The sequence below is a fragment of the Furipterus horrens genome, unplaced genomic scaffold (genome assembly GCF_987537825.1).
Source record: "Furipterus horrens unplaced genomic scaffold, mFurHor1.1.pri manual_scaffold_1, whole genome shotgun sequence".
NCBI lineage: Eukaryota > Metazoa > Chordata > Mammalia > Chiroptera > Furipteridae > Furipterus > Furipterus horrens.
The window spans coordinates 190,217,250-190,230,392 of record NW_028327171.1 but is presented as its reverse complement, the minus strand read 5'-3'; positions in this window follow the sequence as shown (position 1 = coordinate 190,230,392).

The window sequence follows — 13,143 nt, the reverse complement described above, 5'->3', positions numbered from 1 at the left end:
AGTGAGCTTGGAGGGTAGAACATCTGACCAAAGAGAAGTATTATCAAGCCTTAAGAATTTAAACTTGCTTAGGACTTGCCACCCCTTTTTTTCTTTTCTATTTCTCCTTTTGGAACAGGAATGTGTACTTTATACTTGTCCCACCATGTATTTTGGGAGGATGTAATGTGTTTGATTTCACAGGTTCACAATTGGGAAGCAATTTGCCTACATACGAAGACATGGATTTGGGGGGGGGGGCTAGTTGCAGAATGCTCTGGTTTGAATGTTTGTGTTCTCCCCAAATTCAAATGTTAATTCCTAACCCTCAAGGTGATGATGGTATTAGGAAGTGGAACCTTTGGGAGGCAATTAAATAATGAGGACAAAACCCACATATATGGGATTAGTGCCCTTATAAAAGAGACCTCAGAGAGCTTCTTTGCTTCTTTCTCTAAATGAGGACACAGTGAGAAAACAGCAGTCTGTGAACCAGGAAGCAGGTGCTCACCAGACACCAAATATGCTGGCACCTGATCTTGGACTTCCTGGCCTTTAGAACTGAGAAATAAATATTTGTTTTTCTATAAGTTACCTAGCCTACGGTATTTTGTTATAGTCCCAAATGGACTAAGACAATACCCCCGTGATGCTGTAGATCTTCAGGATAATGCACATGAAAAGAAGAATTTTGATTCTTTGTTATACATTTTGATGAAAATTTGCATCCTAACCATGATCATGCAGTGACCCAAATGACAGAGAATAATTAAAAGATGGTAAAATTATCCTTGATATTTGGGAGCCAACTTATGTATTGCTCTGGTTCAAACATTTTAAGGTCAAACATAAATCCTTCCATTTTCTGAGGAAAACATAAGATTAAGACACATGGATGAACCAAAGTGTAAATGTTGAAGGATCATCTCTGGGAATCTGAAAAAGATCAAAAGAAGGAAGATAGTTATTCATGAAATGTTATGTTGAACAAACAAAATGGAAACAGACTTGTAGATACAACAAGCTGATGGCTGTCAGATGGAAGGAGCTTTGGGGTCCTGGGTGAAAAAGGTGAAGTGCAAATTGGCAGTTACAAAGTAGTCATGGGGATGTAAAGTACAGCATAGAATATAGTCAATCCTCGTCGTCGTCGGCGGCAGCCGTCCGTCTCGAGAGACGATGGTGTAGCTTCTTAAGAGTCTATCTGCACCGCGGAGAATGGTTGCGCGGTCCGACTCTGGAGTGACATCGTATCTGTCTCCTCCCATGTTGAATCGACATCTTGCGATGACACTGGAGTGTCCTCTCCAGTGAAGCTGAAGCTACAGAGCCTGGGCCAGGTGATATGGAGGGTCTGCTGTTGCCCATGCAGCAGACCCCCCCTCTCTTCGCAGCTGAAGGGTCCAAGGGAAAGACGGAGTCAATACAGCTTGGCTTCAGGTGCGCCGCAGGAGTTGCCGGTGTTGACTACAACGTCAAACCGCCTTAGGGACTCCGGCTCCGGATTTTCTGTCGGGGTTTACTCCCCTAGCCTTTCCCCTGAAGAGGTATGCCGCAAGGCAGCGGAGGTTTTTTGGAGTCAGAGTTTTCCTTCTCTGATGAATATAGTCAATAATATTGTAATAATTATGTATGGTGTTGTCCTGGCTGGTTTGGCTCAGTGGATTGAGCATCGGCCTGCAAGCTAAGTGTCGCTGGTTCGATCTTCCAGTCAGGGCACATCAGAGAAGGAAAACTCTGACTCCAAAAAACTTCCGCTGCCTTGTGGCATACCTCTTCAGGGGAAAGGCTAAGGGAGTAAACCCCGACAGAAAATCCGGAGCCGGAGTCCCTAAGGCGGTTTGACGTTGTAGTCAACACCGGCAACTCCTGCGGCGCACCTGAAACCAAGCTGTATTGACTCCATCTTTCCCTTGGACCCTTCAGCTGCGAAGAGAGGGGGGGTCTGCTGCATGGGCAACAGCAGACCCTCCATATTACCCTGTCCAGGCTCTGTAGCTTCAGCGTCATCGCAAGATGTCGATTCAACACGGGAGGAGACAGATACCATGTCACTCCCGAGTCGGACTGCACAGCCATTCTCGGCGGTGCAGATAGACTCTTAAGAAGCTACACCATCGTCTCTCGAGACGGACAGCTGCCGACGATGTATGGTGTCAGGTGGGTACTAGATTTATCTGGGCGATTACTTGGTAAGCTTATATAAATGTCTAACCACTATGCTGTACACTTAAAACTAATATAATATTGAATGTCAACTCTAATTGAAAAATAAAAAAGAAAACAAAGCAAAAAAACATTAAATAGGTCAAAGAAGAAAATCTGTTTAATGATTGCAGTAAAATAAAAGCTTCTGAAATTCAGAGTCATTAAAATAAAAGAAGTCTGGATTCAGCTGGTGTGTCCATCTGGCCTCTGTCTCTGTCCCTTTATCCCTCCAGGAGCACAGTCATGGCCCCAGAGGTGCAGCCAGCACCCTGTAACCGTGAGACTGAAAGCCACACTCTAGGAAGAGTGGAGCAGGGACTTAGAAGCAGTCTGGGTCCCTGATGGCGTTATTAGACTGCCCTGAGCTCCAGAACTTCTTTTTGTTTCAGAAAAATAAATTTCTTTTTCATTAAAAAATGTGTTGTTACATGAGTAAAGCTGTAATTCAGAAGAAAAGTTATTAAAAAAAGGGATAAGTCAATATTCATTTTATTCCTACCAAAATAATATAACTTTCATATTTCTTTCAAACCTTGAGTCATAAATCTCCACATCCTCATAAATTTATGTTTGAGACAAAATGCATCTTATTCTAAGCCCTGTAATTTCAAAGGCATAAAGTGCAATCTAATTTTATACCAGGCTCATTTAGGGCTACAGTAAGAGCGGTTCAATATAGGAATAGTTTCTTATGATTGTCCTAGATATTTTTTAGCAGCTGGAAAATGAAACTGTGCTCTTTTAGTGTGTGCCTAGTGACTTGATATTTTCAATAAATGTCTGTTGAGTTAGATGAAAAAAGCTAACATTAAAGGATTGTGAACTAGAATAAATGAAACCAGGACACTGCATTTATTATAGTATCTTGATTTCTTTACTTCTTTTTATAAATTATGATGGAGAGTAGATCAATCTTAAACAAATGGGTTGGAAGAAATATTTTTATTAAATTAAATATTTTTATTAAAAGCCTTGTTGAGTTCTATTTACAAGCTATTATGCTCTTAGGAAAAAAGGTTTAAGGTTAAAAAATTGAAGGAGAGTCGTGGGTTGCATTTTATTGAATTGTAAAATTACAGAATAAAGTAAACAAATTTAAATGCTAAATTTGGATATTTCCAAATGCTTGTCCCTAAAGGAAAAGAACAAAGTCCAAGAGTTCCAGTCTAACACACTTTGTGTTTTCTTTCCTTTCCCAATGCGACAAATGTAGGGTTTTCCTGATCATAACATTTCCCTTTTTGTCTTTGCTTAAGCAATAAAGAGGCAGGAACAAGCTGATAGGAGGAGATAGGAAGGGGAAGAAGAGGTAGGGCGTGAAGCTAGCTGTGGGCGTCAAACTTTACAGATTTCGGGTGAATTTCAGGTGCAGGTTAAACATGCAGATTAGAAGTTCCAGCCCAGCAAATTTATACTGGAGAAGTCTGGGCCTGGACGGGCATGGGAATGCACATTCCCAAGAAACACTATAGACGATTTTGTTGCAGAGTGAGGACCACATTTTGAGAAATACCAAGGGACTAATTAAATTGTTCCTTAGGAAGCCCACTGGCCAATCTAGGTAAACCAGTTCCTTAGGACTTAGGAAGGGAGGAAGCTGTTGGCAGATGAAACCAACATGTGTCTTGGGTTTGATGCCAAACTGCTCAAGCTGTCCAGCTACTCAGGCCAGACTGTAGACCAGCTGCCTCACCTCATCTGGGAGCTGGATGGAAGGTATGGGGTGAGCTGATGGAGCTGGCCTGGCCCATTGGCCTCACTTTGAGTAGCAAGGCTAGGGAGAAAAAATAGCAAAGCTACACCAACAGCTGGAAAGGTTTTAATTTAAAATTTAAAAAGATTTGGGTGTGTTAATTCATTTACTTGTGAAATAAAAATCAGAAATTCAGCAGAGGAGAAAAATTGTTTTTAAGCATTTCTTTTTCCCTTATATTTTCCTAAATTGTTGAGTCTAGTTAAATTCAACATTAATATTAATACTAATGTAATTTTATTATTATGTATTTATATATATTCTTTAAATTATAAACATTAATTCATGTTCATTGAAGAAAAATTAGAAGCCATGGAAAATTATAAAGCAGGATATATCACACATATTTCTGTTATATAAAGACAAGCATTGTTAACTTTTTCTCGTTTTATCTATTTTTTGTGTAATATTGATATATGATATATATTGTAGAATACCTGTACCTGATATAAATAAGATTTGGAGAACTCTGGGAGATAATATTCTGAATGGACTTGACCAAAGGTCCCCATGGGCAGTCTGGTAGCATACACCTGCCCAATGTCCAGGGCTGGGTTTATGCTGAAAGGAGCATCCATGAAGATGTCAGTCTTAAGGACCTGTGCCAAGAGAAAACATGTGATGGAAAATATTATTTATTTAAAATATATCTTTACTGCAATTTTATAGCATCTACTGGCAGGATCAGATTGATTTTTATTTACAGCATAGCAAATGTGTTCATGTTCACACAATGAAGATGGTGAACACCTATGTCCCTCTTTACCTTGGAGCCCCAGTCAGACAGTCAGCTTCAATCTTGGAACAGGATGCTCCATAAACAAAACATGGATAAGGCTCACCTTCCTCCTTCTCCCAGTCCATAGGCATCGGGTAGCCTCTGAGAAGAGAAATAAGGAGTGAAAGAAAAGGCACTTTCCCACTAGTGGTCTGATCAGCCATGGTGCTCTGGGTCCTGGAGATGAACAGAGACCCCATCCCATGGTAGAAGGCCCCTCTCCCCTTCTCCTTCAAGGGAGCCACGGTGATCAGAGTTTCAAGGGTAACAGTGCAGACACAGGGAGAAGGTTTACATGTCTGAGCCCTACCCTCCAGCACCCAGTTACTGGGGTGGGTCATTGTGTGTGTCCCTCCTGATTGGTAAACACCAATGGCCCCAAGGAGCCCCTGGCCCTCCCCCAGATCTCCTTCCACACCCCCAGGACCCATAACTGAAGGGTTAACACCAGGCCCAGCAGAGCTCAGGGCTCTGCAGGTATCTGTTCAGATTGATGAGCATCCCTGCTCAAGTGTAATCTAAACCAAAGTAAAAACGTCCTTTACTTGAAATACCCAGTAGTTGACAGCCTGATGGGTTCTTCATAGGCTTTTGCAGTCTGGAAGAGATGATAGGTTACAAAGAAATATAAGTTTAGGGAAAGTAATAAAAAATTCCACGCTGGGCTTGTCTCCTCTTGTTTACACCGAGCTCTGCACATTCACCATGGGTGAGATTCATGCTTTGTGCAAGCCACGGGTCATGCTTTTCAAGGGAGGTGCTTAAAGGCAGCTCCTAGCTGTGCTCTGGGACCCTCTATTTTTGGAGTCGCTTTTTAAATTAGGAAGGGGCTAGATCATATTGATGTACTTATGTACATTGGTAGGTGTATATGTACATACAAATATACACGCCTGTATATACATATGTGTATGTGTGCGCATGTATGTATGCATGTATTTTTATCCTGCTCTTTTTTCCATATTATTTGATTGGCTGTCTCAGTATATTATGTCAACTTCCCTGCTGGAGTAAGCTGGGTAGAGCTGGAAATAATAATACTAGTGATAATTATAATAATCATTATTAAAAATAGAGTAATCTTTTACTATTAGGGCTGCTATTATCTCCACTGTTCTGGTGAGAAAACCAAGGCCCTGAGGCACAGAGGAGTAACTGGTCCCAGCAGGCAGGGCAGAGCAGGGGCCACAGTGCTACTCTAGAGCCTATGCTGTGACCATGCTGTGAGAAATTAGGCTCTTAAAAAAAGACGAGTAATGAATGCAGGCATCTCTTTCACTCTTTTGGAAAAGAAGAAATAAAGGCTAATAAATGCTTTGTTTCTTGAATGGACACCACCAACCAGCTCACACCTAGGCCTTATACCTATCTAAATGTATTAAGTTGGCCAAAAAGTTCATTTGGTTTTTTTCCATTAAGATGGTTCTAGTTGTCTTTAAGGTCATTCGAAACAATTTTGTTAGATTGTATTGTGACAGTTGTCATATTAGTGTGCACTTAAAAAAATGTATCAAATTTGGTGAATTTTTGGTAGCTATTTTAATATTGAAGATGGAAGAAAATAAGTGACATTTTTTGCATATTATGCTTTATTATTTCAAGACAGGTAAAAATTCAACAGAAGGGCAAAAATAAAATATTTGTGCAGTGTATGGAGAGGGTGCTGTGACTGATTGAATGTGTCAAAAGTGGTTTGCCAAGTTTCATTCTGGAGATTACTTGCTGGATGATGCTTCACAGTCGATTGGGTAGACCAGTTAAAGTTGATAGTGATCAAATTGAGATATTAATTGAGAACGACCACTGTTCTACCATGCGGGAAATAGCCAACATACTCAAAATATCCAAATCAATAAAGTTACTGGTGAAAATGAAAAAATGTGTCTTTTGTTTTAGAGAAAAAACTAAATGAACTTTTTGGCCAACCCAATTTTTGCCTTTTCCTGGCAGGGATATAAGGAGATCACTCACCTAGTCCTCCCATCTTTCCTTTGGATTTTTCCTGATGATTTCCTAATTTCCGGAGTCAGGCCATTAGAATTTGGTAGGCATCCTAAAAATAAATATTTGGACATTGGAAATAAAAGGCACAGAGAATAGGAAAATGTTCAATATTTAAGTCAATTCAAATGTGGGTGGTCAGTTTGTGAACCTGCTTCCTAATCCTCTAGGCAGCATTCTTAAACTTGAGCAATGTATAAAACCCCTTTGAAAGAAACAAATATTCTTGTGGATCCTGCATTGTTATATTTATTATTGTTTTAAATTATATTTTATTGATTATGCTATTATAGTTGTCCTAATTTTCCCCTCTTCGCCCTCCTCCATCTAGCCCTCCACAATTCCTCAGACAATTCCCACCCCATTGTCCATGTCCATGGGTCACACATATATGTTTTTTGTGTACTCTATTTCCTATGCTGTACTTTACATCCTCATGACTGTTCTGTAACTACCAATTTGTAGTTCTTAATTGCTTCAGCTTTCACCCAACCCCCACCCCCCCCCCCCATCTGGCAACCATCAAAATGTTCTCTGTATCTATGATTCTATTTCTGTTCTGCTTATTTGTTTATTTTGTTTTTTAGATTAAATTGTTGATAGATATGTATTTGTTGCCTCTTTATTGTTCATATTTTTATCTTCTTTTTCTTTTCTTTTCTTTATTTTTTATTCTTGTTTATTCTATTACAGTTGTCCCAATTTTTCTCCCTTTGCCCTCCTTTGTCCTGCCCACCCCCTGCTCCCACAGTCCATCCCCACAATGTTGTCCATGTCCGTGGGTCACTCATACATGTTCTTTGACTACTCCCTTCCCCTCCTTTTCATCATTCCCTTCTCTCCCCTTTCCTCTGGCAGCTGTCAGTCTGTTTTCTCTTTCCATGTCTCTGGTTCTGTTTTGCTCCTTAGTATATTTTGTTCTTTAGATTTCTCTTATAATTGAGATCATATGGTACTTGTATTTCACTGACTGGCTTATTTCACTTAGCATAATAGTCTCCAGTTCCATCCATGCTGTTGCAAAGGGTAGGAATTCCTTCTTTCTTTTGGTTGCAAAGTATTCTGTTGTGTAGGTGGGCTGTTTCCAACACTTGGTTATTGTAAATAGTGCTGCTATGAACATTGGGGTGTATAAGTTCTTTTAAATTGGTGTTTTGGGATTCTTACCGTTTAACACTTCTTATAATGCTGGTTTGATGGTGATGTATTTCTTTAGCATTTTTGTTGTTTGTTTGGGAAGCTCTTTATTTGCCCTTCAATTCTAAATGATAGCTTTGCTGAGTAATCTTGGTTGTAGGTACTTGCTTTTCATCGCCTTGAATATTTTTTGCCAGTCCCATCTAGCTTGCAAAGTTTCTTTTGAGAAATCAGCCAAGAATCTTATGGGAACTCCTCTGAAGGTAACTAACTGCTTTCTTCTTGCTGCTTTTAAGATTCTCTCTTTGTCTTTAACCTTTGGTGTTTTAATTATGATGTGTCTTGGTGTGATCCTCTTTGGGTTCATCTTGTTTGGGATTCTCTACTCTTCCTGGACTTGCATATATATTTTCTTTACCAAGTTAGGAAATTTTTCTGTCATTTTTTCAAATAGGTTTTCAATTTATTGCTCTCTCTCTTCTCCTTCTGGCACCCCCATGATGTGAATGTTGGTACACCTGAAGTTGTTCCAGAGGCTCCTTACACTATCTTCAATTTTTTGGATTCTTTTTTCTTCCTGATATTCTGATTGGGTGTTTTTTGCTTCCTTAAATTTCAAATCGCTGATTTGATTCTTGGTTTCATCTACTCTACTGTTGATTTCCTGTAAATCAGGGGTCCCTAGCCTCTGTGGTGCATACCAGTGCTGGTCTGTGGTCTGTTCGGAACCAGGCCAGCAGGGAAGCTCCCTGCTTGAGCTCTGCCTCCTGTCTCCACACCCCCCCCCCACGCAGTCCACAGCAGGAGGTGAGCAGCAGTGAGCAAGTGAAGCTTGCCTGAGCTCTATCTTTTGTTCCCCCCACCTGAGCTCTGCCTCCTGTCTTTCCCACACCATCCAAGGTAAAACCGGTTCCTGGTGCCAAAAAGGTTGGGGATAGCTGCTGTAAATTATTCTTTATTTTAATTAGTGTGTCCTTCATTTCTGACTGGTTCTTTTTTATGGGTTTTATGCCCCTTTTTATGCTATTGAAGTTCTCTCTGAGTTCATCTGCTCTTTCCCTAAGTTCTTGAGCATACTTATAACCAGTGTTCTAAACTCTGCATCTAGTAGCTTGCTTGTCTCCATTTTGTTTAGTTTTTTTTCTAGAATTTTGTTCTGTTCTTTCTTTTGAACCATGTTTCTTTGTCTCCTCATTTTGACAGCCTCCCTGTGTTTGTTTCTATGTATCAGGTAGAGCTGCTACATCTCCCAGGCTTGGTTGAGTGGCTTAATGTCGTAGGTGTCCTGGAGGGTCCAGTGGCACAGCCTTCCCTATTACCCAACCTGGGTACTTCAGGTACACCCTCCTGTTGTAGTTGAGCCCTGATTGTTCTTGACACATCCAAGGTCAGGCACCACTGTGTTCTGTTCAAGGTCACACAGCATAAGTGACAAAGCAATATGCAGATGGCTACTACTTGTGCTGGACTTGGAGGTGCTCTGGTGAGGCCAAGCAGTGAACCAAGGCTGGCTGCTATCAGTGCTGTGCCTGGGGGAACTTAGCAACAGGTATGCAGCTCGCTGAAGCCAGATGCTGCTTGTTTGAGTGAACTGAGGAAAATCTGAAGTATGGGCCAAGGCAAGCCATTCGAATGGAAAAGACACTGGAAACAACTTGGGTTGGCTGAAAAGTTGCGTGAGGCAGAGCCTAAGGGAATCACTAAGGTGGGGCAAACAGTATGAGCCAAGTTGATGGAGACTCAGATATGGTGCCTACCTGCTGGCTCTGTAGCTCTGTGAGGGGAGGGCTCAGCAAAGGAATGGTGGCCTCTGCTAGTACTTCTGTTTGAGAGAAAGCTGTCCCCCCCACCCCCCAGCTCTTGCCCTGATGTCAGACATTTAAGTTCCTCCTCATACGCCTCTTGTGCCTTTCAAGCTGCTGCCCCAACACTGGAGCTCAGAGGGAGTGAGTCTGGATAAACCCATGCATGGGCCCTTTAAGAGGAACTGCCTGGGAGTCCAGCAGTTTATGTCTTCCACAGCCTCAATCCCTGCTGGTTTTTACAGTCAGATGTTATGGTGACTTCTCTTCCTGGCACTGGAACCCTGGGCTGGGGAGCCTGGTGTGGGGCTGAGACCCTTTATTCCTGAGATATCCCTCCTGATTTTTATCCACTAGCCCGTTCCATGTCTCTGCCCCTTCTACCAGTTTCATGTAGTTTGTACTTTAATTCCATAGCTGTAGGACTTTCGTTCAGCTCAATTTTTTGACAGTTGTGAATGACAGTTGTTCTATAGTTTAGTTGTAATTTTGATGTGGTTGTGTGAGGAGGTGAGCCATGTTTACCTATGCTGCCATCTTGACCAGAAGTTGTAATTCCAGTTTGGTCCTGCGAGGAGGTGAGTGTAGCCTCTACCTTCTACCTACACCCTAATAACTCATAAGACTGAAAAAAATCTATTAAAATTATAATGGTGTGTTAAGAAAAATTTTCAAGACATGGAAAAAAAGGCAAAAGAAGGACTGTATGTCCTTTGTATGTCATGTTGGAATAGTCTAGCAGACTCACCCAATGATTCTCATGGGGAGCATTTCTTTAAGTTATTATTTACTATTGATTAGAGCCCAGAGTCTGTAGAATTACATGAAAACATATAGATTTTTCCCCCAGTAGTGAATTAAATGATTTGTGCTCTCAAAGTTCCCAGTTTTATTCTTTGTAAGATATTAACCTGCTGAATATCTAAACTAGTGATCTTTCATTGTTCTTTCAGTGCCTGTTGACTCAGTCTTTTAAGTTTACTTTCATTCAGTTGTATCATTTTGCTGGCACTCTTGTGAGTTAAAGAAATCTTTGACATGTGCTTACTTTAGATTTGCATGAGAATCAAGATTTTAATAGTTTCAAAATACTTGTAGATATACAGATTTAATTTTCTTTATATTTTTCTGTATTTGTCAAGTATCCACTAAAGGACATATTTTCCTTTTTTAACAAAGAAGAGCAGCTGTGTGTTGTATGTGTGTACACGCATATTCTGTATTGATTTCTTAGTCCCCACTTTGCCCTGTACCCAGTGAAGAGCCTACTTCCCCCAGGATTTCTAAAAGTGGCTTTGCAACTGACAGGGCTGAACCTGACTCCATGGCACACTTTTGGAAAGGTATTGTGATGCTCCCTGAAAACTAATCTGTGATGCTGGGTGAGCGGAGGTTAAGGTTGACAAAAGCCATTTACACCTTCAGCTGAGCAGGGCATAGGGCTGACTTCTTTAGTGGGGGCTGAGGAAAGTGACTGAATGGGAACCCCCTTCACTGATGAAAACTGCTGTCTGAGCCCCGGGTGCGTGACTAAGAAGGGCAGGAAGGTCTGAAATGTGAGACCCAGAGGAGGTCGGAGAGGACCACAGGAAAAGGGGATGGCAGCATGGGAAAGAACTTGGAGGCAGTCGGCTGGTGTGGTAGTGTGCCGGGGACCCAGTGCCCCATGTAGGCAGGGAAGAGAGCTGATTCAGCTTAGGATTTTTCACTCACCCTCTGATTTTATCTTTCATCTTCCCCTCCCACCTTCGCCTCATTTTTAACCCCAAAGCCATGCAGGTAATACAACTATGGTTGTTAATGTTTTCTTAGAAATGCAACTGAGAATTTCTGGCAGTTACCTAGTTTTGTTACTTTCCTTTGCCTAATTTAGCGACTGTTGAAAAAGATGCTCAGTGAAAAATCCAGATTCGAGCGCCAGTGCTTTAAATGCCACCTTCCCGTGCAGATCGCTGCCTGACTCAGTGAAAACCTAGGAACAGAGTGCTGCCATCTACTGGGCCTTGATGGTCGTCATAGCGGGACTCCTGCCATGTGGGATGCAGATGTGGCCTGGACAGAGAAGCCCCTAGCCAGCCACCCCTGACTAATCATTGTGACTAAGGAGATGACAAGAACTGCTAACACACCTGTCTTCTTGCTGCACTCTGAAACCTCAGAAGCTGCGTCAGGGAAAAAGCGACTTTCGTAAAACTGGAACATAAAATACATGGAGGCAGGACAGGAGGCCTCCGCTGCCCTCTGTTGGTCGGCTGCTGCTAACCCTAAACATTTTATTTTAAACCAGAGAAGGTCTTCCAATTTTAGAATTTTAATCCAGTATCGATCAGTGAAGGGGGTGTCCATTCAAGCACTTTCCTCAGCTCTCACTAAAGAAGTCAGTCCTACACCCAGCTCAGCTGAAGGTGGAAATGGATTTTGTCAACCTTAACCTGCGCTCCTCCAGCATCGCAGATTAGTTTTTAGGGAGTATCACATCTTTTCTATGTGTCCCCTGGAGTTTTGGTCTGGTTCTGCCACCCATTCACTGTAAAACCATATTAAAATAATTAAATTTCTTTGGGCCTCAGTCTTCTTACCTGCACAGTAAGCATATTAGGCTCTTTCAATGACATGATTTGTAATTCCACAGATCCAAGGTTTTTAGAACATTTGAAGAAGGATAAGAAAATAATGCACTGTCCTGAAGTTCTCAAACAAATCAGGTCAACATTTAATCTGCTATTATTGTTTTAACTCAGGCATGTATAAAATATTTGATGCAAATTTTATTTTTATGGTGTTGAATGTAATTCAAGATAGAAATAAAGCAACTAAAATCAAACAGATGAAAGTGGACATCATACATTTCTTAATCTTGTACCTTTCTGGTGACAGCAATGAAAACAGGAACTAGGACTTGCTCTGGCTTAAGGATCACATCTACTGCTCCAACAAGAAAACGATCATTTAAAGGAATTTGTGCGTGTTCTTTCTGTTAAGAAAAAAAAAGTCCTTTCATTTAAAGAGACCATATACTAAGCCCTAACTCGTTATGGGATGATAGAGATGGGACCTTTGGAAGATAGTTAGGGTAAGATGAGGTCATGAGGTGGGTCCTCAAATGAGATTGGTGACTTTATAAGAAGAGGAGGAAAGAGATCACCCTCTTCACCATTTCAGGGCACAGTGAGAGGACAACTATCTAAAACTCAGAAATAAGTCTTCATCAGGAGCCAAGTGCCTAGCACCTTGATCTCACACTTTCTACCTTCCAGGACTAAGAACAAAATAAAAATAAAATAAGATACTATATACTACTGAAATGACATTATATTTCATTAAATCCAATAGTATTCTTATTATAAAAATGCATTGTAAAGTTAAAATCAAATTGAAAATTAGCAACAATACTGTAATAGAATAAAATAATCAGTCTTTCTGACTTCATTCTGCTTAAGGTTGCCCAGTTCCCATAACTTGTCAAGTTAGCACCTTCTGCTCAG